Source organism: Otolemur garnettii, unplaced genomic scaffold (genome assembly GCF_000181295.1).
Source record: "Otolemur garnettii isolate 467f Iridium unplaced genomic scaffold, OtoGar3 scaffold00018, whole genome shotgun sequence".
In the NCBI taxonomy this organism is placed as follows: domain Eukaryota; kingdom Metazoa; phylum Chordata; class Mammalia; order Primates; family Galagidae; genus Otolemur; species Otolemur garnettii.
The window spans coordinates 23,789,020-23,794,402 of record NW_003852413.1 but is presented as its reverse complement, the minus strand read 5'-3'; the positions used below and the strand labels follow the sequence as shown (position 1 = coordinate 23,794,402).

At 47.8% G+C, this 5,383-nt stretch overlaps 1 protein-coding gene across 1 annotated transcript in view; it reads left to right on the top strand.

Moving 5' to 3' along the window:
• Positions 1 to 4,442: 4,442 nt before the first annotated feature.
• Positions 4,443 to 5,383, top strand: part of WIPF2 (WAS/WASL interacting protein family member 2) — a 59,354-nt gene continuing 58,413 nt past the window's right edge. The window contains exon 1 of the mRNA XM_012803203.2: positions 4,443 to 4,616. The gene's annotated coding sequence lies outside the window, so the exon portion shown is untranslated. The remainder of the gene's footprint in view (positions 4,617 to 5,383) is intronic.

Below are 5,383 nucleotides of genomic sequence, written 5' to 3'. Positions count from 1 at the left end.
GGCCAGTCCAGGTACAATGAGTACTGGGAATTCTGGTTCACTGGAAGCCGTCTTTGGAGAGTAGCTACCACAGTTTATGGGTCCCAAATTCCTAGGATTGCTCTTCTAAGTTCCAGACCCAAACATGTAGTGGCCTATTGAACCTCTCTTCTCAGATGTTCTACCAGTCTATTCAGTTTCCTTCACCACCCCAGCTCCTTCTCTCCTTCTGCAACTCTTTCCAGATAAGTCTTAGCTGGAAAACTTAGCAATCATCTTTGGCGCCTCCCTCTCTTCAGTCCCCATTTTCCATTTCTTAAACATCTCCATTGTTGATACTTGAATAATGATCCTGACTAAAGTTAGTAAGTGCCTTCTATGTGCATAAACACTCAGGGTACATTCCGCTTAGGTTTATCTCCATTTTGCAGATGAAGAGGCTGGAGGCCAGTATAGATTAGATAACATAGACAAGTTATAATTGCCCTATTCAGTAATGCGGAGAACTGAGAAGCTCTGAGCTCTGCAGACAGGCAGCCCTGATTCCAAAGCCTTTGTGCCAAACCAGTGTTCAGTGCAGGTAACTTCACCTCTCATGTGGACTTATTAGAAGGACATAGTAGCCTTCTAATTGGCATCCCTGCTTCTAGCCTGGCCCCATTTAATCCATCCTTCTTGCTGCAGTCAGAGGGATATTTCTAGGATATGAAGAGAGTCATGGTACTTCTCTCCTTAAACCTTTCAATGGTTTCCCTATTTGTCCTCAAGATAAAATCCAACTTTTCCTTGCTGTGTTGCACAGGCTAGAATGTAGTGGCATTATCATAGCTCCCTGCAATCTCAAATTCCTGGGTGCAAGTGATCTTCTTGCTTCAGCCTCCAAGTAGCTAGGACTATAGGCTCCCAGGCTTTTTTTTCTTTCCTCCTCCCTCTTTTTTTTTTTTTTTTTTTTTGAGACAGAGCCTCAAGCTATCCCCTTGGGTAGAGTGCTGTGGCATCACAGCTCACAGCAACCTCCAACTCCTGGGTTCAAGCGAGTCTCCTGTCTCTGCCTCCCAAGTAGCTGGGACCACAGGCGCCCACCACAACGCCCGACTATTTTTTAGTTGCAGCCGTCATTGTTGTTTGATGGGCCCGGGCTGGATTCGAACCCGCCACCTTAGGTGTATGTGGCTGGTGTCTTAGCCACTTGAGCCACAGGCACCAAGTCAATTTTTCTATTTTTTAGAGATGAGGGTCTTGCTATTGCTCAGGCTAGTCTCAAATTCCTGGCCTCAAGCTGGTCCTCCTGCTTTGGCCTCCCAGAATGCTAGGATTTACAGGAGTGAGCTACTGTGCTCAGCCCTTTTCCCCAAAGATAATAAAGTTCTTCACAAATTGGCCCCTGTCAAGTTGACAGTTGAGTATGGGCAATGGTTCTCCATGGGGGCATTTTGGAATTTTGGTTTTCCTGTTTGTCACAATCACACGAATGTGTTACTGACATTTGATGTGCAGAGGTCCAGCATGCTGGAAAGCTGCAATGCAAGGGATGGTTCCACCCAGAAAAGAATTATCTTGGATTCTACCCGACTCTTGAATGTTCTGCTAAGACATGCATGTGAAAAATCTATTTATAATTATCTAAGCCTAGAATGTATCTCCCTTAACCCTATATCTAAAGGAGAGGGGACAGGTCTATTTCTGGTTCACTTGTATAGTGAAGATGTAGTCCTTTGGGTCTCATCTTTTTGGTGGAAGGGTCTCCTGTTAAATTCTCCCTGTTAAGGAGAGGCTGGGGTATTTCCTTTTCCCATAAGACAGTGATGAAAACTCAAATTCCCCTAGTTAGCCAAGTGCCCTCAGAGCAAAAGCCTGCTTCAGTGTTCCATTTATCTGTCCCTACATCTCTTGCTTTTACTTGCTTTGTTTTGCCCTGAAAATTTCTTACTTTTTCAGTAACTCATCAAAGCATTTAAGATTTAAAAATAATTTTATCCAAGATTTTTAGCTGTTTAATTTTTTTTTTTTTTTGCTTCATCAGCCAAAACAGCAGAAGGTATGATTTATTGTATACTGGTTACACTCAGCCACAGGTGATAAACAGAACGAGTCCAGGATGTCAGGTCCAGGGCAAGGGACTGTTTCAGTGTGAGCAAGGTGGGTCTCTTAGGGGTGGTCTTGGTGATCGGATGGCGATGAGGTCTTATATCCACTGAGAGCAAATTCCAGACAGTAGCATGCAGTCCAGCAGCTTGTACTAGCCTCCTTAGCCTCTGGCATCCCATGTTCCTTCTCTTGTGGCCTTCACGAGTGTACAACCAGCCGGTTTATTTGGACCTCTGCCTCATCTTTCTCCTTTTGCGCTTCAGCCTGCGCATTTGCTTCTTCCTCCACTTTGCTCTCATGGCGCGGAGGTTTCTAGAAAGATGGCGCTAAGGCCGAGAGCTAATTTTTCTTTTTTTTTGAGACACAGTCTCACTATGTTGCCCTCAGTAGAGTGCCATGGCATCACAGCTCACAGCAACCTCAAACTCCTGGGCTTAGGCGATTCTCTTGCCTCAGCCTGCAGAGCAGCTGGGACCACAGGCGCCTGACAGAATGCCTGGCTATTTTTTGTGTTGCAGTTTGGCCGGGGCTGGGTTTGAACCTGCTATCCTCGGTATATGGGGTTGGTGCCCTACCCATTGAATCACAGGCACCGCCTCAACCTCAAACTCCTGAGCTTAAGCAATTCTCTTGCCTCAGCCTCCCAAGTAGTTGGAACTACAACAGCAGCTACAACCCCTGGCTGTTTTTTTGTTGCAGTTATCATTGTTGTTTAGCAGGCCCAGGCTGGGTTCAAACCTGCCACCTTTGGTGCACGTGGCTGGCGCCATAACCACTGTGCTATGGGTGCCAAGCCTTAAAAAAAAAGTGGCTTACTCTGTCGAGCCCTGGGTAGAGTGTCGAGGTGTCATCATAGCTCATAGCAACCTCAAACTCCTGGGCTGAAGCAATCATCCTGCCTCAGCCTCCCAAAATGCTAGTATTAAAGGTGTGAGCCACCAGGACTGGCCTAGGTAGAGTTTAGATACCATCTCTATGGCTCAATCACTCCACCTTCAGGCATGCAGGATGCAAGACATAATAAATACCTGAAAATCTTTACCTTTGCACCCACTGATCCCTTGCCCCAGAATGTGTTCTTTGCCTTCTCCAATTAGCAATAAAATTCTACTCATCCTTCAAGACTCAGTTCAAAACCATTTACAAAACCTTCTGGCATCACAGGAATTAATCACTCCCTTGTCTGATGTCCCACAGCATATATGTCCCCATAGTACTAATCATATGCTGACTAGCATCTCAGCTAGCTGTTGACATATCAGTCTGTCCACCCACACAATGAGTTCCCTGAGGGTAGAGGTTCTGTCTTAGTCACCTCGGTAGTCATCTCCTGGTGCCTAGGCCCGTGTCTGGCCCACAGAAAGTTGTCAATGTGACATTTACTTGACAAGCAGGTGGTGCCCAGTACTACTCACGGCAGAACAGAAGGAAAACAAAAATAGTACCTTATGGCTTATCACGAGTTTTCCCATTCACTGCCTGATTTGAGCCTTCCAACGACCTTATGAGACAGATCAGACAGGCACTATTAAACCTATTCTATTGATAGAATAGGCTGAGGCCCAAGAGCAGACAGCTTGTAAGTAATAGGAATTAAGTCCCAACTCTGTCCCCTAACTTCGGATTCACCCGAAAAGCATTTTGAGGATACACGGGAATGGAGTTGGCTGCAACGGAAAAGGGCTTTTGTGGGTGGACTAGGAAAGAGATCCTTAGTCGACTGCCACGGAGTCAACAGTAGCTCCGGCAGTGCGGGTACAGGATTTCTCTTCTTGGCCCAAGCAGCTGGAGAAGCACGCAGCACCATGCTCCAGCCCTGGAGGCTGGAGAAACCCCCCCGCCCGTGGAAGAAGAGATCGGTGTTCAGGTCAGGTGGTTAGAGATGACGTACATGAGGACTTGTTAGTAGGGGTCTGCCTCTCGAAGTTGCTATGACAACCGGAGCTTCCTTAACTGGAGATTAAGAAAAGACATTTATGGGAGGAGTGTGTGTGCGCATGGTGGGGTAAAGATAAAAAAAGTATTTTCAAGAATGACTCAGTTTAGCCCAGTGTTTCTCCACCTTGGGAACACGCTAGAATGAATCACCTGAGCAATTTTTTAAAATACCGATGCTTAAGTTGTACTCTAGACCAATTAAATCAGAAGTTCTGGCAGTAGAATTCAGGCATCACTAGTTAGTAAAATCTACCCACGAAATTCTAATTGCAGCCAAAATTGCAAATACTGCCTTTAGCTGTTAATGTAAATTCTCGCGACCTTCCCAAGATGGCTGCGGATCCGACCGCTTCCGTCCGTACGTGCGCCGGTAGGGGAGGGCTTTCGAGGGGCGCATGCGTCTAGCGTTTTTCCCTCTCCGCTCCCTCCTCCTTTTTCCCCCGCCTCCATTTTGTTCGCGGACGCTGGGGACGGTGGGAGCAATCCATTTCCGGGTTGGCAAAAGGGGCGGCGGCGGCAGCGAGAAAGAGAGCTTGCCGGGGGGAGAACGGGACAGGACCAAGCCGGAGCGGAGGTGGCGGAGGATTCGCCCCCGGAACAGCTGCGGCCAGGTCGGAAAGGGGCTGGGGCTGCTGAAATGACCTGCGGACCTGAGTGGGAGGGTGGCCCGAGGGAGGGGGGCTTGGGGCGGGGCTTGAGGAGAGAGGGGGCATTGGAGGAGGGGCCTGAAGGAGAAGGGTCCTGGGGGCGGGGTCTGAGGGACGGAGGACCGGGGGCTGGGTCTGAAGAACCCGGAGGAGAATGGGCGTAGGGAATCATAAGCAGGGGGGAGTGGTCGGGAATTGGTTTGGGGCTAGTGGTTTCGGACTGCGAAATGGGGAGGAAGGTTTTTGAGAGACAGGAAATAAGTGCTCCTGAAGGGTTGGGTAAGGTGAGTAAGGCGGCAACTCAGGGTTAGGAGCGAGGTAACCATGCGCAAAAAGGGACCCAGGGAAGGGAGGACCTGTTGGGAACAGCTAATTAGCAGGATGCTTTGAGTGAGGAGGCCAGTGTGAAATTTAGGGGATTGAGTTAGGTGAAAACCAATGATTGGCAGGATGACTCTGGAAACTGCTTATATTAGAGGGAATCTAGAGTGCGTTAGTTTAGAGGGAATGGAAATTGAGTTACAAATTGGTTTTGTAAGTGTTGAGATGCGCGTGGAACCACCTGGAGTTGAGGTGGTGTGAGGTGAGGAAAAATGGAAGTCTTAAAATGTTAAAACTTGGGCAGTAGGTATGGTTGAGTTACTGACCAGGAAGGAAGATTCTTTTTTTTTTTTTTTTATTGAATGGTAACTGTGTACATTGATGCACTTTGGGGGTACAGTGTGGTGTTT